The sequence below is a fragment of the Podarcis raffonei genome, chromosome 2 (genome assembly GCF_027172205.1).
Source record: "Podarcis raffonei isolate rPodRaf1 chromosome 2, rPodRaf1.pri, whole genome shotgun sequence".
Taxonomy (NCBI): Eukaryota; Metazoa; Chordata; class Lepidosauria; order Squamata; family Lacertidae; genus Podarcis; species Podarcis raffonei.
In genome coordinates, this window is record NC_070603.1 from 4479490 (window position 1) to 4504383 (window position 24894).

General features: G+C 43.3%; 1 protein-coding gene across 3 annotated transcripts in view; it reads left to right on the forward strand.

Moving 5' to 3' along the window:
* Nucleotides 1–460: 460 nt before the first annotated feature.
* The window catches only part of GLI1 (GLI family zinc finger 1), a 104511-nt gene continuing 80077 nt past the window's right edge, over nt 461–24894 (forward strand). For all 3 annotated transcript variants that reach the window (XM_053370653.1, XM_053370668.1, XM_053370660.1), the window contains exon 1: nt 461–1095. The gene's annotated coding sequence lies outside the window, so the exon portion shown is untranslated. The remainder of the gene's footprint in view (nt 1096–24894) is intronic.

A 24894-nucleotide genomic window follows, 5' to 3' on the forward strand; every position in this document is an offset into this window, starting at 1 on the left:
AGAGTGCGGGTGGGCTCGGGCTCCTAACCCGTGTCTTTCAGTCGCGTCTGCATTGCCACCTTAGCTTAGGGATGGGCCTTGAGGAATAGGACCAGCCTCTTTGCGCCTCTGGCGCTCCCCGGCGTGTGCCCAGATGCGCGGGCGGTGTGTGTACACGCCCACCCACCCACCCAAATAATAATAATAATAATTAATAATAATCTGAAACTCCATGCCGGGTTTTCCACGCCGCTTTGGCCCTGTAGGCAGCATGCTGTGAGAACTGCGCTCGCGAGGGGCTCCATCGAAAACCTCACACAGGGCTCAACTTACCCTCCTCCTGTTGCTAAAGATCCCATTTGGGGGGAAAAGAAGAGGAAAAAAGCCAACAACTCGAAAACTTAAAAAAGGAGGGGCGGGAGGAGGGGGAAACCACCCAAAAGCTTCGCCGAGGAGGAGAGGCGTGGAGTGGGTGGCGCGGGGGGCGCGGGGGGGGCTCTTTCTTCCCTCCCCATCCCCTCCTGACAAGTCTGCCTGGTCCCGAGCAAAGCCCTCCTTCCCCGAGACAGCAGCGCCGGCGCAGCGGCTGATTGGCTCCATGTGCGAAAGCTCAAGAAAGCATCGGGAAAGTTTTGAAAGAAAATCAAAACTTCCTGCTTCAAGGTGGTCCCGGGCTGCAGTCCGGAGAGTCGAATATTTATAACGCGTGCGGCGTTCTGTGCGCGCGCGCGCAGGGAGAGCAGCACCCCACCTCGCACTTTGGAGCAGCTTTCAAGCCTACTCTTGTTATTGTGGGCATTTTTATTTATTTTTTTAAAAAGTAATTGTAAAACAAACCAAAGAAAGGCGAAAGAAGTGAAATCAAGATGTGGAAAATTTGGGGAATTTGGTGAAAGGCTACAGCGATCTCTTCTGCTGGGTTTTTTGTGCTTTTTGAAAAGCGTTCTCCCTCCTCTAGCCCGCTGGATGTTGCTCTTTTGGGAAGAAAAGACTACAGGGAAGTTGAGATTTCGGAACCAGGTCCAGATTTTGGAAGTGGAATCCTCCGTAATAAAGAGGACAAGGACCTCCGGATTTCTAATGACTCTCTAACAATACCGCCCCAGTCTTTGAAAGGTATGCTCTTTTTTTCTCTCCCGTCTCCAACTTGAAACTGTGTTGTTGTTTTTAAGTAAAAATCCTCATTCCCCCTTACGAATTTTTTGACATTGCGTGCAGACTTTGCCTTCCAAATGGTCGCAGCGTTTGTGACAAAGAAAAAAAGAAATGAGATGGGGGGGGGGGAGAGAGAAGCAGTAGAGATTTTATTTTTTCTGAATCGATAAAGAGTGCACAGTGGCAGGAATTGTTAATCACCCTCAAAAGAACTTTAGAAGGGTTATCTGCAGGGAAGGAGCTTGTGTGAAATCTCATCTTCAAAAGTGTTCCCATTTGAGGAGAGCTATGCAGCAACTTCCTAACTTGTAACTTTTGCGCAGTTGGTTAAAGGAATTGTGGATTCTTCTCATTCCTTACCAACCAAATGAAAACAAAAATTGTAAGTTTGCTCTCCGTCGGCCCCCCCAATATCTCACCTTTTCTGACATATTTTGGCCCAACAAGCCAACAGCAGTCATCCATTATCTTCATCCAAATTCCTGGAACTGGTTCAGATCCAATTAAAATTTGAGGCAGAATCAACTTTGCAAATATGACAAATTGTTAGGAAGAGATTATGCCCGTCGTCCAAATGGAGCCTTTTCTCTTGGTTTCTTCATTGTACTTGTATTTACTTTTCACACCTCAGTGGTTAAGTGGAGGTTGCAGGATCAGGCACTTGGGAGTATCTGGGGGCTCCATGTGTGTATAGGAGGGATGGTGGCACTTCTGTTAAAACTTTTTCTCAAGCAGGCAGGCAAACTTCAAAGGCTTTGAGGGGGCTTGCTGCAGTTGTTTAAATTAAATTATTAACATCAGGGTGGATTTCCCCACCAGCTGGAGTAAATCAAGACAGCCCTCTTGTTGTGTGGCATTTGGTATCATTGGCATCCTTTTGTAATGCTTTTAGGCCACAGCTTTGAGAAATGATACAGGAGTACATAACATTTAATAGACTGACAAAAGGGCCCAAATATTAGATCTTTAAGCCGTTTCCACAAGTGACACTTAAAATCCGTCAAACATTCTGGATCTGGTAACATAGCATATGGTTTTACGGCAGAGATTTTCAACTTTTTGAGCCCACGGCTCCCTCAACCAACTACATTCTTTCTGTGGCTCCCCTGTGGGGCTCAGGAGCCCAGTTGCAGAGCCATCAGCCCCTCAGCCCTTTTCGAACACCCTCCCATGTGGAGTGTTCCCTCAGCCTCCTCCCTCCTCCCCTCTCCTTGGGAGTTCTCTGGGCAGCAGCCCCCCCCTTGTCTCTGAGCTGCCCCCCACCTGCCTGGACTCCCACTTGTCTGTCCCAGCAGCTTGGATGGGCTCCTCCACCCACTTTCTTGCCTGCTCTGAGGCCACCTCGGCTGCTGGCACCCAGCACCCCCTGGCCAGCCCCAGAGGCTCCATTCGGCTGGGGAGCTTGTAGCCAGGGAGGCAGAGGCACAAGAGGGCATCAGACGAGGGAGGGAAGGAATGAGGGACAGAGGCCAGGGTTGCCTGCAGCACCCCTGACTATCAGTCAAGACACCCCAAGGTGTCACGGCACACTGGCTGAAAACCACTGCTTTATGGTAACATAAACCCACATTTGCCAGGAATATATCTACACGTTAAAATTTACTTCTTGTACACTTTCTATCCCATGTTAAACTTGTAGCCTATTCTGGATTGAATGGCATTTGTAAGATTTAACCTGGTTTCAACCATGTTTTCTCTTCACACCTCCTGACCGAAGAGAATTGTCTTTTGGTGAAAGGGTTTGGGTTAGTCACCAAACAATCCTCACAGCCTCCAGGCCACTCTGAAGGAAGCCATGATGCCTAAACTGGTTTAAATGTGTAGTGCAGATGTGCCCTTATATGTCACCTTGTGGAAAGGCCCTTAATGAATGGGGAAACCTTGGTTACCCCAGTTTTGTGGAGCCAGTCCATTATTCTCTTCAGAATAGCAGTTTGGAGGAATCCAGATCCTCCCTCCTGCCCACCCCCTTCAGCAAAAAGGAAAAAAGGAACCCCCGAGCGTGACTCATCTCTAACATTCTGTGACACAACAGAGAAAAGAAGAGAAACAAAGCCCTCCGTGACAAGCTTGGAAAAATAATTAAGAATCCATTTCCCTTGTCTGCTGAAATCGGCAGCTGGAATGACCTGTGTGGACTTGTTGAACTGCTAAAGGAGATTCGGTTGCTGGGGATGCCTCTTGACTTTGCAGCTCAGATTAACAAAAATCTGCCTTGGGTGATGGATGGAGGGGGGAGTGTGAAAGGGATGGGGCTCTTCTGAGCACTGAAGGGAAAAAGTGGGGGGCGGGAGTGGGGAAGAGGTCTTGTGGAAGTTTCTTGCCTCCTGGAAAAATCCACTCAGGGTTTTGTAACAGAGATCCTGGCTGCAAGGTTTGGACACACAAGGAGAGAAAGCTGAGATCAGAGTGAGTTTGCTGCTTGCAAATTGTTTTGTGAAGGCTGTGGGCGAACATCTGGCCGAGGACTGAGGAGTAGGACGAGTTAGCTGTTGATGCTTCACGCTCCAAATCTGTGCTTCAGACAGTGCAGGCATGGCCAAGCGTCAGCTCACAGCAGCTTTATGTGAACACTGGTGGCTCTACCAAATTGTAATCAAGGCGTGGTAAAACATTTTGCTCATAGTTCCACTTGTTTGGGAAAGAAGCAACAAGACTTTAGCATATTTCAGATTCTGTTTGTTGTATCACCATCTCAGGCAGGTTCTGGAAAAGCAAAGTTCTGCTGCCAGTGTGCTGCATGATGGGACCTTTCTGGAAGCTCCCCCCTCCCCGATCTTTCACAGTAGGGCAGCCATGGGGAATTGGTGGCCTTCTGGATGTTGTTGGACTACAACTTGCATGATTTATGACCATTGGCCACACTGGTTGGCGGAGTTGAGACCTGGAGTCCAGCAACAGCTTTCCCATCTACACAGCATGGGAAACTGACATGAAAAGTGTATGGATGAACCCGTGACTTCTCAGAAGTCTGGATTGGAATGTTGCTCTGTAACACGTAAATAGACGTCTTCTGCCCTTGCAGTTGTTAGTATTGTAAAGGTTGCTAACATGTGTTAGCAGAGGTTACCATAAAGAGCTATGGACTGACCTTTTGAAAACTGGACAACGCTAATCTTTTGTACATTGTAGGCATCTGCATATTCAGCAGCTGTCTCCTGTTTCTTCTGTTAGGCTTGGTTACTGCAGACCATCACAGGATATATCTAACCACTGAGGAGACCACAACTTATTACTGAAATACTGTGCAACAGGAGTGTTCCCAATATGTAGACTATAGGACTTCTCACTGTAAAATTTAACATAAAAGTTGTTGTTCTTGTTATTTTTACTATTATTTTAAATCCATCTATCCAAGCTGGGGAAAAAATTAAACACTATACATGGAAGCCTGCATCAGTTTGGAGTCTGTTTAGTCTGTGTAGGAGTTAGCACCAGATTTTTAGATTGATGGTGTGCCAGCCTTTAGTTCCCATCTGACAGGGGTCAGTTTGTCCCTTGTAAATGTTTCCTCTTCCTTCACTGTCTTCTCCACTGTTGAAACGTAGCGGCTGGTGTTCGTTACAGTTAAACTTCATAAAGTGTTGTATGCATTGCTGTTGCTACAGACATGAATAATGTTCAGCTATCCAGTGAAGGCCTTTAGGTTTTTCCTCTGACACTCCAGCCATATGTTCCTACAGTTTCCCCCTATCTCTGTTCTCCTGCACCACTTAATGGTTCTGTCTTCAAAGTCTTCCTTCAAAGTCTTCCAAACCCTAACCCTAACCCTATATAGACCTTTTAGCCCCTACGTGTAGCTTCCTACCCTGTTCCCCATTCATGCGTTCTTCGCTGATGCATTTTAGCCACGCTGTCTGTGAAGAGATGCCCTTGCCCACCTCTTCAGCCTGAGACTGAGTGGAAAGTGTTTGTTTGTTGCATTCATATTCCCACTTTTTTCTCCAAGAAACTCCTCATTGAATCCCCACAACAGCCCTGTGAGGTAGGCTAGCCTGAGAGCCGATGCCTGGCCTGAGGTCACTCAGCCAGCTTCATGGTCAAGTGGGGATTTGAATCCTGGTCTCCCAGGTCCTAGTTCAGCATTCTAATCCAAGGGTCAGCAAACATTTTCAGCAGGGGGCCGGTCCACTGTCCCTCAGACATTGTGGGGGCCGGACTATATTTTGAAAAAATAATAATGAACGAATTCCTATTCCCCACAAATAACCCAGAGATGCATTTTAAATAAAAGGACACATTCTACTCATGTAAAAACCCTCTGATTCCTGGACCGTCCGCGGGCTGGATTGAGAAGACGATTGGGCCACGTCTGGCCCCCGGGCCTTAGTGTGCCTACCCATGCTCTAATCACTACGCCACACTGGCTCTTGGGTCATGAACCCACATTCTGAGCTACCATCTTGGGGGGTTGGCACACCCAGCCAGCATTCCCAGGGCTGAGGGTTGGAGAAGCAAGTGGGAGGGTGACAGGGAACTTTGGGTGTTATCTGGGAACCATCGCCCTCGGCCGGCTGCTGCACCAGGCAGGCAGCGTCCTTTGGGGTGAGGCTGAAAAATTCACAGGCCCCGGGCAGCTTCCCAGATTCAGGGCCTAAACTGATTATTCCATGGGACAGAAGCGCTGCAGGATCACTCCACCTAGGGAGCTCTGCTACCCATCCCCTGAGTTGACTTCCAGGTGCCCTCTCTCCTTGAAGCCAGTTTCCCAAGTGAGTTGTCAGAAAGGAAAGAATTCAGCCCCAAAGGCTTAGCTTGCTGAATAAGTGATTCAGGGACTTTTATGAAAAGTGCAGGCTTCTTCCATCTTTGCTGGAGGGGTGTGCCGCCTGCGGAAGATGGATTAAAAGCACACATGCACACCCATCTCTGAATTTTTATTTTCTAGGCCAGGGATGAGGATCCTGTGCCCTCCCAGAGGTTGTTGGCCTTCAGCTCCCCTGACCCTTAGCTATACTGGCTAGGGCTGGCGCAGGATGGCCCTTGGCTATGCCCATATCTTTATGCCTCCCTAAATCCATCAAAATCATTACAAATCAATACAAAGATGAGGTTCTGCCCTCCCCCAAAGTCCTGGCTACACCCATGCTTTAGGATCACAGGTTTTGCCACTCTTGGCTTATCCCTTGGCTTTTCATATACCACCCAATGTTTTACAGATGAAAACAGAGATAATTGGGAGCACTTAAAGTACCACTATTCTTGCACCAAGGATTGCCGTCTGTCACCCACCAACTATTTTTTTCAACTAAACAACGCCCCCCATCCGATTAAACGTTGCAGAATGTCTGCCATATACCCTAGTTGTTGATTATACAATGGCCTGACTTGCACTGGCTTTTGAAGCAAGTGTATGTGTGTGAATAAACTGAACATAACTGCTACCTTTAAAAATAAACCCCCCCCCCCAAATATCTATTAAACATTCTTACATCTCATTTAAATGGACCTTGGTTCATTTTTAAGGGCTGCAACTCAAAAATATTTAGCACTATTTACTATTTGGGTAGGAAGTTACTGAGAGATGATGGTTGGAAAGAAGTGTGTGTACAAAAAAATTATGCATTTCCCACAAATTTCTTATATACATCATACATTGCCCAGCACATATCACTTCCCTTAGGACTTCCCAGTCCATCTCTCCATGGCATTCTATGCAACCCTTATTCTGCTGCATATTCTGCTGTACCACCGTATTTTATCTCATGTGTTTCTTTTATTTAATACTAACTGCAGCTCATATGGCTACTCCTACTTGCAGGTTAAATTGAGTATTATATCTCTCGAGATATACTCCAAAAGACTTCCACTCCTTTCTTATCTGTGTTTCACCTTTGTTTCTTATAATTCTGTATATTCTATCAATTTATTTTGCCATATTTCTTTTGTTGGTATTTCTTTTTCTTGACATTTTTTCACCTAAACTATTGTAGCCGCAGCTGTTGCATATAAGAGGTTGAGTGCCTTCTTTGCAATATCATCACTCATTATCCCTAGTAGGAAGGCCTCAGGTCTTTTGGAAAATGATCTTTTAAAATTCTATATGAATCATTTCCCAGGACTCCCTAGCATATTTGCATGACCACCACATATGCATCAGAGTGCCTTCTACCTTTTGACACTTCCAGCATAACGTGGAATCTTTTTAATAAATTGTTACCAGTTTGTTGGGTATCAAGTACTACCTGTACACCATCTTTTGTAAATTTTTCTTGATAACAGGCTGAGAAATTCATAGTTACAGGTAGGTAGCTGTGTTGGTCTGCCGTAGTCGAAACAAAATAAAAAAATTCCTTCCAGTAGCACCTTAGAGACCAAGTAAGTTTGTTATTGGTATGAGCTTTCGTCTGCTACTGGAAGGAATTTTTTTATTTTGTTTGAGAAATTCATAGTTTCCCCACCTAATTTCTCCCAGGCAGACATTTATATATTATAACCAACATCTATTGCCCATCTAGTCATTGTCACCTTTGCCATTTCGTCTTTGGTCCCCCACTCCAATAACAGTTTGTATATTTTAGAGATGAGTTTATCATCATTTCCTATTACACGTTTTTCAGATTCTGAACTAGTATAGTGGTACCTTGGTTCCCGAATAGCTTAGCTGTCGAACAAATAGGCTCCTGAACACCGCAAACCCAGAAGTGAGTGTTCCAGTTTGCAAACGTTTTTCAGAAGCCGAACGTCTGACGTGGCTTCCGCTTGAGTGCAAGAAGCTCCTGCAGCCAATTGGAAGCTGCAGTCGAATGGACTCCCGGAATGGATTAAGTTCAAGAACCAAGGTACCACTGTATATTATTCTACATGAAGATGCACGTTAACAAATTTCTCTTAAAATCAGCCCCCAAAGGCAAAATAGGTACAGGTACAGGGGTTCTTTCTGGTAAATTATCTAATCTCAGATTAGTAGACAGATTGGAATTTACCAGATCTCACACTTCTCTGAATGTACTTGGTAGTGGTGAACCAAGAACAAACCTCCTCATTTGCCTGCAGTGAAACAAACTGCAAGTCTGGGTTCAGACATAAGTAAACCATGCCTTAGGCATGGACAGTGCAGCAGTGGCAGCAGGAGAAGGACCTGGGGAGGAAAGCAGCAGCCTTGATCTTTGCTCTGGGAACCACACTTTTGCTCATCCATGCCAAGCCATGATTTAATTTAGTGTTACATCCAAACTGGATCTTTGTATGCTTAAGGACTAGAAAGCGACTTTGAGGAGTATTGCTCAGAGACTTCAATGCAGGTGAGGGTGTCTTTCTTTTCCTGACTATTCAGAAAGGGTCTTAATTTAAAAATTGTCCACTTTTCCACATTTTCCCTAGAGCACACAGTGTCTGCTAGAAAAGTAACTTTCTGCAAAAAAAACTGGAGACTTGGAGTAGCTCAGCTTTTTCTGGGTTTTCAGATGGATTTTTCAGAGCAGTATGCAACTTGAAGTTTTCATTGCAGGCATCAATCTGAATGAACAGTATTATTAAAGGGCAGAAGAGGGCCAGTTTTGTATTTTTATATATATTTTCCCACCATGAAAGTAGGGAAGGGGTTTTCTGCCTCAGTGTGTTGTGATCCCTTATTTGCTAGCTTTTACAATAGGTGTTACTTCCACCTACAGTGAGGTGTTTTGTGGCTTTTTAGCTTTGTTTTGTTTTCGTTTTCAATGTTAGATTGCTACCTATACTTTACTATGGACCACCTTAAGAGAGGAGTTCCTTTTGGGTGACTAACTGGTATGTAAATATTATAGTGTGACCTGAGAATCAAACTGTGTTTATGACTGAAAAAAGGGAGATATTGTAGATACGTCCTGAGAGTAAACATGTAGCCTCATGGGCAGCTATGTGAAGGCAAAGTCAGAATAGTTTGGCTTGGCTGGGAAAGTTCACCTGCATTCCAGGTCCAGACTAACATGGCTGTCAGACCTCATATCAAACCAGCATTGATCACATCAATGCAGGTGATCACATCACATCAAACCTGGGGAAGGAGTTACTTTTACATCTAACCTATGAAGAGTCTATCAGCTCATGGTTGAAAACTATGGCCCCAAAAGTATCCTCAGTTGGTCTTTCACCATCCTTTTTACATCATCCGGGCTATGATATTGCCCTTAAATCCCTGAGGCAGAGGTTATGATATTCCACACAGTGGTCTTCACTCTAGATCCTATGTAACCTGTCGACTGTTTGCATTTGGAATCCACTATGGCCATTTTATTTCATGAATCTGTCTGTACCTAACTATCGCTGATTGACCAAATGTATTTCCATCAGAAGTACTAAATGGCAGACTCTCTGATGTACCCTATCAGAATAGACTCAGGGTGTCGACTTTATGAAGCAGATCCTACTGCACTGTGAGTAGTTCAAACAAGCAAGGGATCAATTAATTAAACCCCTATTGGTAAACTTAACTGGAAAATCCGAAACCTTCCACCTTAAGTACCTCATTAGAGATATGTCAACTGATACTACCCTGGCCGTAGCTAAGTTCCTCTTGGAAGTATTAAGAAACAGAAACCTACATGCTCTGGATGAAACATAGCGACCGCCTTGGAACCCTTTCCCTGCATTTCTGTTTTATTTTGCTTTTGAAAGTGTTTTTGTGGGTCTTTGGACAGAAATAAAGAATGTGTAAGTAGGGAGGGAGGAGGTCCACACAAGTCTACAGTGTGCTTTTACGATCCACAAGGTGAGGAAGCCCATTAGGTTACCTTATTTACTCGAATGTAATGCACAACTTTTTTGGCCAAATTATGTTGTGAAAATTAGGGGGCGCATTACATTGGATGGCACATTACATTTGAATAAACACTTGAATTCACTGAGGTGATGAGAGGAAAGTCTGCCATCTGGCGAGTTAAAAAGGCTCTCAAGATGTGGCCGTCGTGTCGGTGGCGGACTGAGTGTGCCATCCTCCTCTTTGCTCTGAATGCCCGGCCACATGGTTCAAGCAGCTCTTGCAGGGCTGATCTCCCTGAAAGCAGGTGAGGGAGGCTGGCTGGCTGGCCGGCAAACGGTCGCAAGCAGAGTTGCCCTCCCTGCGCGCATGGCAGCCATGGAGAAGCTGATGAAGGCCTTAGAGTCCCTCCACTCTTTCCAGCAGCAACAGGGGCCTGTTGAGTAGGATTAGCCAATGTGGCAGTTTCCAGATATTGTTGGACTTGCCAGTCCCAGCCACCAAGGCCAGTGGTAAAGGATGCTGGGAATGGTACTCCCAGCAATACCGGGAAGCCACCACATTGACTGCCCATGGACTAGAGTGCGAAGTGAGTGTTTGGTCTTATTTCAACCTCAAAAAGACATTTTTAAACATTCATACTTGTAAGCAAACATACACAAATGAAAAAGGATTAGGGCAGGATTCTCATCTTACTGGGGGAGAATCTACAATCTTAGAAAAGGCATGGAAGGAAAAGTTACAAAACAAGAAAAGGAATTGGGAAGAGCTGGCTAGTCTTATTTGATCTTTGCATTAGGGAATGGGTTATCATTTGAGGCCTGAGGACACAGGTGGCGAACCATCACCTTCCAGATGTTGCTAGACTACAACTTCCACCACCTCTGACCATTTGGCCATGCTGGCTGGGGGTGATAGGAGCCAGAGTGCAGAACATCTTGGTGGTGGGGCACCAGGATAGCCACCCTCTGCATTAGGGTATTGGACACTTTTAATTTCTGGGGCTTGACCAGGATTGCTGCAAGTTTTTTGTTCTGCATCTAGCTGTAGAAAGGAAATATATTTTAATAAGGACAGGAAACCTGTGATTTTACCACAATATAGGCTGCTTGTCCATTGACTGCTCCTGTATTCCTTAAGGTGGGGGGAACTAACCTCTGCTGCTTCCAGATGTTGGACCACAACTCCCACCCACCCCAGCCAGCATGGCCAGTGGTTGGGGGCGGGATAGGAGCTGCTGTTCAACAACATCTGGAAGGCCAGAGATTAACTACCCTTGCTTTAACGTATTGACATCTGAGGCCCCGGCGCAAGGAGAGAAGGGTGGAAGTAGTAGAAAGGACTTCGTAATAAGAAAAATGCTGCCTCAGCCAGTTGTTTCCAAACAGCCCAGCCGCTCTCACTCTTCCCTGTATGGCAAGCTCCTCTGCTTTGATGAGGAGAGAGTCCCGTAGTCTGTCTGATTTCCAAGCCAAGGCCTGGCAGCCATAGCAATGGATGCCAAGCTCATGTGTTTTCAGGGCTAATGTGGGCCCTGATAGTTCCATTCAGGCCCCTCCTCTTCTTCCTCCCCTGGCCTTTGCATGGGGCAGCTTACAGAGCCCACTCTGTACCCAGGGCATGTTTGTTTATTTGTGTGCTTGGGTCTGCTGGTGTTTGCCAGTTGGCTTGGCGAAGGCCTTGGAGAAGGTGGGCGGAGATGTGTGCGTGTTTGTGTGTTAGGAGCACAGCTGGAAAGTAGGGATGAAGCCAGTGCAGGTCAGCTGGCTATCTTACACTATTTGTGTGCAATGGAAGCCTGAAACATACACACACTGCTCTTTTTTGCTTTTCCATCCCACTCTTTTATATACGCATGAAGCCGCATGTTCTCCAATAGGGATGGATGGTTCTGTCAGTTTTGGTTTTCTCAGTTTTTCATTTTTCCAGTCTTGAATTCTGTTCTCCACCTTTTTGCAGCAATCTGGAGGGGAAAAGAGGTTGTTGGGGTTTTTTTTAAGATCCTCATGAAAGTTCAACTTTTTAGTGCTAATTACTTCTATTTTTTTATTTTTTTTTTGCAATTTTGCTGATTATTTATTTCCACCTCTATGAGCCCAAGGCAAGTAAAAATGCAAGTTAAACTTGCACAACTTAACATATAAGCTGCTGTGTTCTGGCAACACGTAACTGAGCTTGAATTACCACTCCATCTTTTTGAAACTTTATTCAGGAGAGGAGGGGAAATGTCTACTCTTCTGCTAGTCATTAATCACCCTGAATGTGCGAAACGGTGATTGAAACATTGAGGAGGATAGCCACTCATCATCAGAATGCTCTGTGATAATACAAACTTTAAGTAACAAACATTTTTTTTCTTTATTAGGAGTTAAAAGAAAGGCTTTCTTTTAGTCTTCCCAATAACATTTAAAGAGTGGAATGGTTATTCTTGTCTGTGGTGTTAAGAAAACACAATGGATTAATTAATCCCGAATAAAAGGCATGGATTAGTGCGATGGCTCTTGTAAGCCTAAAAACTGAGAGAAATCTTCTGGTACCCATTATGAGCATTTTCACAGAAGAGACTTAAAGTGGCTCTTGATTTCATTGTGTTTGTAACCTGAGTGTGAAACCCATACTGGCCAGAATGCATATATATATTACAAATGCCTTTCCTGAGGTTTGTCTCCCACATTTTAAACACCCAGCTGTTGATATAAATACAGTGTGAGAGGCTCAAAGATAGTTTAAAATTTATTTATTTTTTTATAAGATATTTATTAAGATTTTACAAAAAGCAAAGGTTAACAGGATAAGAAAAAAAAGACAAGAAAGAAAAGAATCAATACAAAAAATACAAAAATACATAGAAAAAGAAAGAAAAAGAAAATACAAAATACAAAAAAGAAATAAATAGAAAAAGTTAAAAACAAATCCATCTTTAAACTCATTTACTTGTTTCCTTGACCTCCTCACACCTCCCTTTTTTGTATTCCCGTTCACATAGTTCAGCAAATCCTTGCCCTTTTTCATTTATCTTAACTCTATATCTTAACATATTGTAACTGTATATTTTCATCCATTATCAGTCCATTTTTACATATTCTTATTAACCTTGTTGCTAATGCCACTTAATTTCAATCGAACATCATTTTAACATTCATTAATTTTACAATACTTCTGCAGATAGTCTTTAAATTTCTTCCAGTCTTCTTCCACTGACTCTTCTCCCTGGTCTCGGATTCTGCCAGTCATTTCCTCCAGTTCCATATAGTCCATCACCTTCATCTGCCACTCTTCCAGGGTGGGTAAATCTTGTGTCTTCCAATACTTTGCAATAAGTATTCTTGCTGCTGTTGTAGCATACATAAAGAAAGTTCTGTCCCTCTTTGGCACCAATTGGCGACTATGCCCAGGAGAAAGGCCTCTGGTTTCTTCAAGAAGGTATATTTAAATACCTTTTTCATTTCATTATAGATCATCTCCCAGAAAGCCTTAATCTTTGGGCACGTCCACCAAAGGTGAAAGAATGTATCTTCATTTTCTTTACATTTCCAACATTTATTATCGGGCAAATGATATATTTTTGCAAGCTTGACTGGTGTCATGTACCACCTGTATATCATTTTCATAATATTCTCTCTTAAGGCATTACATGCCGTAAATTTCATACCTGTGGTCCACAACTGTTCCCAGTCAGCAAACATAATGTTATGTCCAACATCTTGTGCCCATTTAATCATAGCAGATTTAACCGTTTCATCCTGAGTGTTCCATTTTAACAGCAAGTTATACATTCTTGAAAGTATCTTTGTTTTGGGATCTAGCAGTTCTGTTTCCAATTTTGATTTTTCCACCTGGAAGCCAATTTTTTTGTCCAAATTATAAGCCTCTCTTATTTGGTAATAATGAAGCCAGTCTCGCACTTTGTCTTTTAATTTCTCAAAACTCTGCAATTTCAATTTGTCTCCTTCTTGCTCCAAAATTTCCCAATATTTCGGCCACTTGGCCTCGATAATTTAAAATTTAGAGTTGTGTCTGAGGGCATGCAGTAAACCAGGGGTGGCCAACTCCCAAGGGACTGCGATCTACTCACAGAGTTAAAAAAATGTTGATTTATTTTTTTTAGGGGAGCCAGTGATCTACTGCAGGTGTCCAGTGATCTACCAGTAGATCACGATCTACCTGTTGGACGTGCCTGCAGTAAACTAGTGCTTTTCAAACTGCACTTTGACAAAACTTTGGGTTCCCTTTGAAACTCACAATCAAGTTCACAATCAAATAATGCTGTGGTTTTCAAACTTTCCTTCAGGGAACCTTTTCCAGATTAAACTATCCACAGAGCAAAGGAGTACCAGCAGAGACAGACAAGCTGCTGTTAGGAAGTTTCCCTTCCATTATTGATCTTTTCACTAGAGCAGGGATGAGGAATTCAGGAGCCTTCAAATGTTGTCAGGGCTCAACCAGACTTGCTTTTTTGCCACATTTCTAGGTACAGGTCTGTGCTTTAAAGCTCCATGTCTGAGCACTTTTTTTTTCTTTTGGCCTCACTGCTTTTCATGTGAAAACCACTGAATCGGAGCAAACAGCAACCTGAAGGAAACCCTAATTGCCAGATGTTCCAATTTAGCTCCAAAGAATGGGTTTTCCTGGGGGAAATTGGACTCCCCTCCAAAAAAAGTGCTCGGATCCTGACCAGCAAAGCACAGATCTGTGCCTAGAAAGCGTGGGGCAAAAGGTAAGTGTGGATGAGGCCTCAGACTCTGCCTCCCATCAACTGCCCTCAGCTCCCATGGCCAGTAGTCAGGATTGATGAGAGTTCTGGGCCACAATTTCTGGAGGACCACAATTTCCCCATCTCTCATCGAAAGCATCCAGTGCTAGATCTAAATCTGCACATGATTGTGAATTATTATTTATTCCTTATTCATCATCCATAATATAAATGTGCTGTTGTGAAAGACCCTTCATCTTGTGTACACAAAGTACACAAAGGCATTTTGTACATCAGAAGCATACTTTGTGGCTGGCATATATGACCATTTCCACATGCAAAGGGCTTAGTGTTGAATCTCCAGCGAACCTATACCTTGCTCAGCAATGCACCTAGCAGACCATGCCATCACTGATCTCTGGAAATGGGTTTGTTACCTGTGATATCAGTAAACAAAGCTTATTGCTGCTTTACTGAAGATGCAGTACTCACTATTATCCAGTAACCCACATATTGCCTTGCTATGGGGAACATGGGGAACTTTTATCGCACCGTTCCTCCAAGGCAGTGGTTCTTCAAAGGGTGTGACACATCACACTGGTGTGGCAGGAGAGGATGGCAAGTGGGGAGGGAATATTTGTAATTTCAGGGCCTTTGTCTATGATCTTTGAGAATTCTTGGAGAACAGGTGAGGTCCCTGCAGACTGGAGGCAGGCAAATGTTGTCTCCATCTTCAAAGGGGGGGGGGGAGAAGACCCAGGTAACTACCGATTGGTGTGTTTGACATTGATACCAGGGAAGGTCCTAGAGCAGATAATTCAGCAGTTGGTCTGGCTTTAGCTGAGATTCCAGCACTGAAGGGTGTTGGACTAGATGACCCCTGGGTCCCTTCCAACTCTAAGATTCTATGATTCTATGAAATCAAGCGTTGCTACTAGTTGTTTCTGTTTTCCAATGCATTTCTTATCACCTAAAAATTTGGTGTGGTGCAAGCAAATTTTTATTCTCAAAGTGTGGCCCAGAGAAAAAAGTTTGAAAACCACTGCTCCAGGGAGCTTAACATGGAATAGCTTGTTCTTTACCCCACCTCGTTTCATTTCCACAACAACCCTATAAGGTAGGTTAGACTGTGACAGAAGGACTACTCAAGGTCATCCAGTGAACTTTATTGCTGTGTGTGGATATGAAACTTTAAAAACTTAACAAGTTAAAAAACTTTAAAAATTTAACAGCAATTCCCACATCAGCATATCTCTCAAAGTATGTTGTCTTAACATGTTGGACCCAAAAATCTGCTTTCCTGATTTGTAGCCCGACTACATACCTGTAATACATTTATTTTAGGTAACTTTTAGCCACATTTTTCTGAGTACAGTAAAAGATTATAGTGACAGCCAGCAGACTGCTATTTTTTCCAGAAAGCATAATAGATAAAGCAATTTAGAATCATTGTTATATTTAATAAAAAAATATTTTTATGTCATGTGTAACCAATGAGGTATTAGTGTCTGTGCCTGCCTGATTTCATGGTTTCTCCCTGTCTGCTTTCCCAATTTCTGTAGTAAGTATAAGCCTGCAAGTGAGGACTGTGCCATTAAATGTATATATTTTTACAGTGGCTAGAAAAGTTTCGGTATTGTAGATAGATAGAGATGATGATAGATAGATGATAGATGATGATAGATAGATAGATAGATAGATAGATAGATAGATGATAGATAGATAGATAGATAGATAGATAGATAGATAGATGATAGATATAGATGATGATAGATAGATAGATAGATAGATAGATAGATAGATAGATATGGCAGCCCCAATAAAATGCCTTCTTAAGAAGCCAAAAGGCCAGCACCAATGGAGCAAGGCAAGCCCTCAGTTAGTAAGTAAGAAAGCCACAACGTTCCATAATGTGGATACACTGCAGAGAAGGCCTGTCCTGTAAAGGATAGAAGATGGATCAGTGGTTCCCTCCTAGATCTGACAGGATGGGGAGGTAGAGGGGGCTGCAGTCAAGACAAGTGAACAGTATGCAGCTGTGCCCAGTGGCCCTGGAACTCTCCCTTTCAATTGGTTCACACCCCTCATTTATACACACATGTGAAATTTCGCAAAATCACACGCTCACATGTCCAGGCAAGATTGGAAGAATCCCAAGTGCTTAATTTTCTCAAGGGAAAGGCACCAGTGCTAAAGCATGTCTGGAAGTTGCGCCTTTTGATCAGAAAGGACACCAATGCCACTGGTGTGTGACTCACTCAAGGTTGGAATACAAACTGCATGTATAATGCCCTGACCCCACCACTTGAAGGCTAATACCTTAAACAACATTTTTATTCTTCATTTCACTCCAAGGGCTCATCCACACCTGCTTGTCCCATGCCTAGAAACACAAGTCCAAGCGGTATTTCCCTTGATCCGCTCCTTTCTCTGGGAAAATCTGCTCTCTGGCTCCAAGCGCTTATCTACACTGACCTTTCCTCCCCTTTTCCCAGGCAAGGTCCAAGCTTTAAAGCTCTGTGTTTAAGAGCTGGTTTTTTTTGTCTTTTGCCCTGGAGCTTTCCCCACAAAACTCTGCTCTTTAAAGCTCAATTGGAGCAAATGGCAACCTGTGGACAACCCGAACTGTCATTTGCTCCTATTGTGCGCTAAGGAGTGGGTTTCTGTGGGCAAAGCTCCAGGGCAAAACCCCAAAACAAGCAAATGCTCAGACACAGAGCAAAGTGTGGAGCTGTGCCTGCAAATAGTTGGGCCAAAGGTAAGTGTAGATAAGCCCTAAAACAGAACAAATATCAATCCGGAGGAAACCCAAATTGCCATTTGCTCTGACTGAGCACTAAAGAGCGGTTTTCCCCAGGGAAAAGCAGTGGGACAAGAAGAAGTGTATATAAGCCCCAAGTCACTTTTCTTTTTGTCTCATGTCCTTTAGCGCTGTGGTGAGCAGACAATAGGCTTGCAGGGTCTACTTTGGGTTTTTACTAGGACTCCTAGATCCACCAACTGGAGCCAGGTACAAAAGACATGCATTTAAAAGTAAAGGATTCTGAGCCTATGTATTTGTTCTGAGTGCCAAAACTAAACTGAGTTCACAAACTGAGTCCACACAAAAATAAGCTCCTGTGATTTTTACCATATGCCAGCTTTCTTTATTCAGCAGTGTAGTGTGTGTGTGTGTGTGTGTGTGTGTGTGGAGGCTGTGTGTGATTTATTTTGTTGTTGGCTAATCAATTGGGAGCCAGAAATCCTTGCCAAATCACCTGGTGATCTACCACCCCAGCTTTAGATTATGAGTCTGTAGGTAAGGCTCTGTTCATCTTATTCCTGTGTGACGCCTGGGATATATTAAGTGCTTTTATGAATAATAAATGGTGATGATAGGACAACAAAGAAACATAACAATAGGGCCCTGAGTAAAGCACGCCGTCTCCCTCATTCTTTGGTTCCTCATCCTTAGATGAACTTCTACATTTGGAGACCATGAAGCCTTGTTCTCACAAACAGCCGATGAAGTGGCAACCTGGGTCAGGACTGTGCCCTGCAGGCTGAAGTTGACTGCGTTTACTTTGTCGCAGAATAATGATTTTTAAAAACCCAAACACAGATAAAACTGATAGAACCCTTCTCCCTAACACCTAGTTTCTATACTTGGGGCGGGGCAGGGAGAATCGTAATTGCATATGAACCCCATCCTGTAGCCTAGAATGGTTCAAGCAGAACACAAGAAGTCTGCTGTTTGTGAAAACTAGGCCTAACAGTCTACAACCCTGAAACAGGTTTGGACCCAGAGAGTTGGCAACTGCAGCACTGAGTCTTCTCTGAGAGGGGGTAATTTGCAGGGGATAAGCAGAGGGAGTAAGAGGGGTATCTAATCATTCTTCTGAGCACTGGTTTCCCCCTGAAATGCATACCCTCCAACATTTCTCCAGTGAAAACAGGGAAGTCCTACAACTATTTCCACTTCTGCCAGGATTCCAGGGCTCTCCTTGCCTCACAAATGTGGAACCCAAGGTTTTGAGTTCAAGGAAAAACCACACTGCATATTGCCGCTGCTGGGAGCATACAAAGCACCCTCCTGGATTGGACCAGAGGTCCAGCATCCTGTTCCCACAGTGGCCAACCAAATGCCTCTGGGAATCCCACCGACAAGACACTCTCATGCTCATGCTCCACAGCAGCTAGTATTCAGAGGCTCACTGTACTGCGGATGCTGTGGAATGCAGGAGCAGCAAGTGCACTAATGTCACCTGTAGCCAGAGTGTATAATGTTCACTTTGGTCTTTGAGGCAGATGGACTCCAGTAAAGCCTGCAAGGATGGTCTAGTGCCATAGCTTTTAAAGTATTTGGCAGGCAGTACCTACCTAAGGAGGTTAGGTGGGAAAGATTCTGCTTTATCGTGTCTCCTAGTCCAGTTTTCCTGTATGCGTTGAGCCAAGATTCACCTGACCTCTCACGATTGATGCAGCCCAGGTGCCTGTTTGGGAAGCCAAGGGTTCCTTCTCATAGGGGATCCAGTTGTAATATCCACCAGCTCCAAAAGTCGGGCAGAAGGGATGTGTTATGAAGATTTGCCATCTACAAGGTTTGAGAAACTCTGGATATGCTACTAGTATGTCCCACTCCTGTACCTGCAACTTGAGTAACTAGGAAATGGCACTGCTGAGTGGTGAAGATCACAATTCTTTCGCTCAGAAGCCTCCTGATCACATCACAACTCAGTTCTGAACTCACTGGGTGGCCTTAGGCAAGGCACAGCGGCCTCACCCTGCTCCCTCAATTAAGATTGAAAGATCTCTCGGACTGACCTGAAGTTTTGGAGTTGTAGCCTCCTCCTCCTCCAAGACTGTGAAACCTCAGAAGGCAGGCCAGGCAGGCTGTCCTTTGCAGGGCTTACCTTCAGCTCTCTTACAATCATAGAATTGTAGAGTTAGGAGGGACTTCGAGGGTCATCTAATGCAATCTCCTTCAAGACATGAATCTTTTGCCCAACGTGGGGTTCTAACCCACAACCCTGAGATTAAGAGTCTTGTGCTCGGCTGACTGAGCTTGCCCATTCTAATGTTTAAAACTCCCTTTTGCCCCTTGTCCCCTTTCAATGGACTTCTTTGCAGAGCACCAACTCGGGAGGGAGACGGGAAGGTTGACATCATGGTGGTGGTTGATGTTATAATGCCCATATCTAAGCAGTCTGGAACTGGCTAAACATTGTAGGGCCTTCATCCTGGCTCAATGCTGTGCTCTCCCCTCTGCTGTTCTCTCATGTCCCTGTGACTCTGGCCAAACACATGCTCCTTTTATAGAGATTTACGCTTTGACCTTCTTCTGCCAATGATCCAGAAATATACTGGATGCTCTGATCAGTTTCTTGCCACTCAGTTGCTCCTTGAAAAAATCCTGGTATAACATACAAGGTGGCCAAATTTTGTGCAGCAGCAATCAAAATATGACATATAACAATTAGCACCCAGAAATAGTATAATACATAATATATCAACCGATGGACACTTCTAGATCAGCAGCACAAATACTAGAAGGGTTTCCTTTCTGACAGATAAATGACCACCCAGAACTGCTTTTTTATGTATATGCGATTTTATAACATTTTATCCTGTTTTGAACTTTTAGAGTTTGTACGTGGTGTTTTTGTCTTGATACTGATAATTGACTGTAATAAAATGACTTGTACTTGAGTTGGCTCCCCTGCTTCTTTGCAACATCCCAAATATGTATTTTCTAAAGATGCTATAACTGTGAATGAGATTGGTTGCCTTGAAATCTTTGCTATAGCTCTTGCTACCAGGCCCATGTTTGCTTGTTTAAATCATTTTACCCCCACCTTTCTGAAAAAATGCCAGAAACATTTAGCAATATTTTTAAAAAAACTAATAAAACAGTAACAGTAGCAGCAGCAGCAATAATAATAATAATAATAATAATAATAATAATAATAATAATACTATAGTTATGAAAAATTCACACAATCTAAACAAACAGCTAAAAGCTAAGCATTGTATCATGAGGGATCCACCCCTTGCTTGCTAGATGGCACGGACTCTCCTCCTGCCCCTCAGAGCCCACCAGTCTCCGCCCTTCTGGGCCTCATCCCCAGCTAGGCGGCATGAGCCTCCTCTGGAGTAACTGGGCTCCGTCTCCTCCTGGCAAGTGAGGACCTGCTTGAACTGCGTGAAGAATTGCTGAGCTATGATGATCAGCATTCTGAACGATTAATAAGACTTGTTAATAATAACAGTAACAATAATAATAGACTTTTCAGTGGCTTATTATCTGAGTGACTGACAACATGTTTAAAAACTTTGATATAAAAACATAGTACAGTACCATAAGAACAAAACCAATAACCAATAACTAAAGCCACAGGAAGCTTTGACAACACACTAGTAATGAATATGCAATAACTTTAAATACTTAGCATTGTTAATTTCTCATTTAAAAAGGGCCTTTAACAGCATCTCCTTGTTTTCCCTGAGTGCCACCTTTTCCACTCTTCCACATAGAAGAGGCAGGTCTTTGCAGCAGACTAGCCAAGATGGGCATTGAGGAGAATGGAGACTGGCTGAATTATCTCAGTTCTTTTCAGTGCAATTTACAATAGCCAGGGATACTGGTTTTTCTTCTCCACTGTACACACCAGGCTTGTCAACTGCTATTTGCGTGGTCACCTGTAGCAAACACTGCCTTCAAAACACGAGGCCAGAATATTTCTATGAACTAGAAAACAGTCCACTCTTTTTGTCTTCTGTGGTGTCAACATGCCACAAATGACTAATGAAGGTTGCCAAAAAATGTTTACTCTTAACTTCTGCATCCACCTACCATCTTCTCAGTCATTTCATGCATGTCATTAAGCCATGGCTTATTCCCTAGACTTATCATGCCATGGCTGATTCCCTTAGTCTGTCCACAAAATTAAGCAGCAGGTGCTCAGCCCACCTGACTGTCTATTCCACATGCATACATGTAAATGAATTTGGCATAGGAAAATCACATACAAGTAGCCCAGAGTACTCAAATCTTTATGCTGCTACACAGTGCTTCCCCCCCAAAAAAAAATATGTTTGGGGTACTCTCATTTTCCTACTCATCATGAAATACAGCCCCTCAATGAGACCAAACTTAGATTCACAAAATGTTTAGGGGAATGCGTCCCCCTGCACCCCCCCCAGGAAAAAAGCACTGCTGCTACAGATTAACACAGCTACTGTCCTGGAGGTCCCTCCCTCAGGCGTATTTTTCTGGGGCAGGGGTCTTTTATTCTTCATTCTTTTTCATGCATTGGGTTGTCTTTATAATTCACCCTCCCTTTCTCCTCTCTATTTGTTGAGTTTGATGGGTGATTCCAAATCAGATGGTTGTTTGCCCATTTGTTGCATTTGATGGGAGCTGTTAGAAAAATGACTGGTAACTGGCAAGAACTGCAGCTACAGCTGACATCAACCTACTGCCAGGGTCTCCTGATTTCCAGGAGTATATTAAAAAGAGTCCGAAAGGAGGAATTAGAATAATAGAAACTGTAGAGTTGCAAAGGACCAGGAGGGTCATCTAGTCCAACCCCCTGAAATGCAGGAATCTTTTGCCCACTGTGGGGCTCAAACCCACAACCTTGAGATTAAGAGTCTCATGCTCCACTGACTGAGCTATCTCAGAGAATTATCCCTCATCAAGATTGTGGTGCTGGTGGAGTACTACTTGCTTCCACACAAATCTTGGACATTCCTTGCCCTGTAGTTTTGTTTGCAGGAAGCTCCGTCATACATACCTGGGATATCAATACCTGCATTACCTGTACCATGCACCCAGTTTGCATGAATCTGCAAGGCAAGCAGTGCTGGACATAGAGCAGTGCTGTGGGAGTAAACCAGGAATTAAGTGATCATGTGGTGGTCCTGCACCATATCTTTTTTTTAAAAAAAAATTTAATTTTTATTGGTTTTTACACATATTTCCCAGCATATCATTCTTTTAAACATCATTTCAAAATCTTTGGCTATCACAGCCTAAGACTTCCTTCAACCTCAACTGATGGTTTCCTAAAATCTTTTCTAATTATGCATTTTGTTACTATAGTTATTGCTATAAATTCAAATCTTAATACAGTACCTATTCTTAATTCTTTTCACAATAATTTATATATTACTCCTTACAAAACTTCTTTTAACCCTACAAGCGATGTCAATTGGTTACAATTGCTTTCCAGGTCCTGCACCATATCATTCCATAGATGAATTTCGTTCCACGGCATGTCCTGCCAGAACCAACACAGCCTTGTACTCCAAGTCCATTAAAAATACTGGGTCCCAGAGCCACTGTCACTGCTAGAGAGTCACCCGCTGTCTTTTTGCACAAGACATAGATGCTTGTGTCGTGCCGCTGGCAGGGCTGGGCCTGTCGCAAACAACCTGCAGGCATGTGGGCAGTGGTGACTATGATGATGATGATGATGATGATGATTACTACTGCTACATTTATCTGATGCCCATCGTTCTGTGGGCAACAAACAGATTAAGAAACCATTAAAATCACAGTTCTAATGAACCCAGTTAATAACAGCACAATAAGTTACTTAAAGCAATAGGCAACCCCATCAAATCAGGGACGAACACATCTTCAGCAAGCATCTCATAATCTCAAAGGGCTAAGAAACTACAGTGAAATGCAGAGGCAAATAGGTTCAAAATGCAATATTTTAAATGGCCTGAGAAAAGTAAAAGGTGACAAAGTGGCCCAATTAAGCTCACCTGTGTAAACCCATGACTGACAACCCGTTTAGTAAGGTCCTCAGAGAGAGCCATACTTTGAAGACAAAATGTCTGTGCACGGGCATTACCTGAATCGTGGCACCACTTTCTCCTCTGTCATCCGAGAGAGCAGAACAGGAAATTATCCTCCTCACCAGCATTCTAGCATTCCCTTTAACTTAGAAAATAATTTCCAAAAACAAACCAAACCAGTGGCCTTTGAAGGTCATTAGGAATGAAGAGCTTTCCCACACTTCCCCCCCTCACTGTCTTTCCCCCTAGGAATTTAAGAAGATTGGAGGGGAGCGATGTTCCTGCTAGCGTGACTCCTCACCAGGGAAATAGGGGAAATGTACTGTTACCCATTCTAGTGATAAAGAAGGAGTCAGAGTGGGGGCTGATGTTGAATTGGCCAAATACTTACTAGGATAGTCATGCCACATGTCCTGCTGAGAGGACAATCCTATATCAGGACTGGCTATCACAGGGATGCCCTGTTTGAAGGAGGCCACTATTTGTGTATAAATTTTCTTTATTGAATTTTGATGAGACAGAAAAAAGAAAAATACGTAAACAAACAGAAATAGACTACTATTTGCACAAACACCATTTAAACCCCCCCCCCCCCCGTGACAACCCATCACCACTCTCCACCGCTTCCCTCCACCACACCTTGACTTCCATATATTTTCAGTTTGGTACAAAACATTGCAGTCTTTTGGCTTTTGTATTTTAATCTCTTTATAACATGACTTATTAATGATTTCTACTTTACTCTTTTAATCTAAACATATCAGCATATTCTTTTTTGAATAGTGTTTATCCATATATTCTTTGAAGCACTGCCGTTCTTGTCTAAGTTTTTGATTTGACTGCATTCTTATGTATGCTGTTAGCTTTGCCATTTCCATAAATTCACTTAATTTATGTAGCCAGTCGTCTTTTGTAGATATTGTCTCGTTCTTCCATTTACTGGCAAACACTATCCTGGCAGTTGCTATAGCGTACAGGAAAATTCCTTTCTTTTTCTGGGGTATATCTTTCCCCAGTAGATCTAACAGAAGTGCCTCTGGTTTTAGCATTTTTTAAAGTTCTTTGTGAAGTGTACCCCAATATACCTTAGATTTTGCAAGTCCACCAGGCATGGAAAAATGTTTTGAAGGAGGCCACTATTTGAAAGGCAGTCCAGTCCAGGGCCAAGTCTGGTTTAAAGATCAAGTAGGGAGAGAGCAGAGGCCTTTGAGTTGCCCATCAACAGTGAGCAGCACCTGGGCAGCAGATGGAGGAAGCACAGAGATCACCGGATCTTAGTCTTCTCTGCTATGATGAGATGTAATGTACTGCTATTTAAATTATAGCAATTACAGTATTTCTAAATTTGCATGTATACATATAAATTAGCATGTGCACATTTTTATGCAAATTGCCAAGTGCTTTTGTCCCCTTTTTTTTGGTGATGTGGAAGCGGCCACCTTAGGAGATACGTGGATTATTTGTGCATAAGATTCTCCAAACATTTTCCACTCTTTTTCCAGTGCATGTTGGTGTGGAATGGTCTTTGTGACTAGCAAACTATATGAGAGAACACCATGTTTTGGGGAGGGTTAGGGGAGAAATTAGTTTGCTTTTTTAAAAG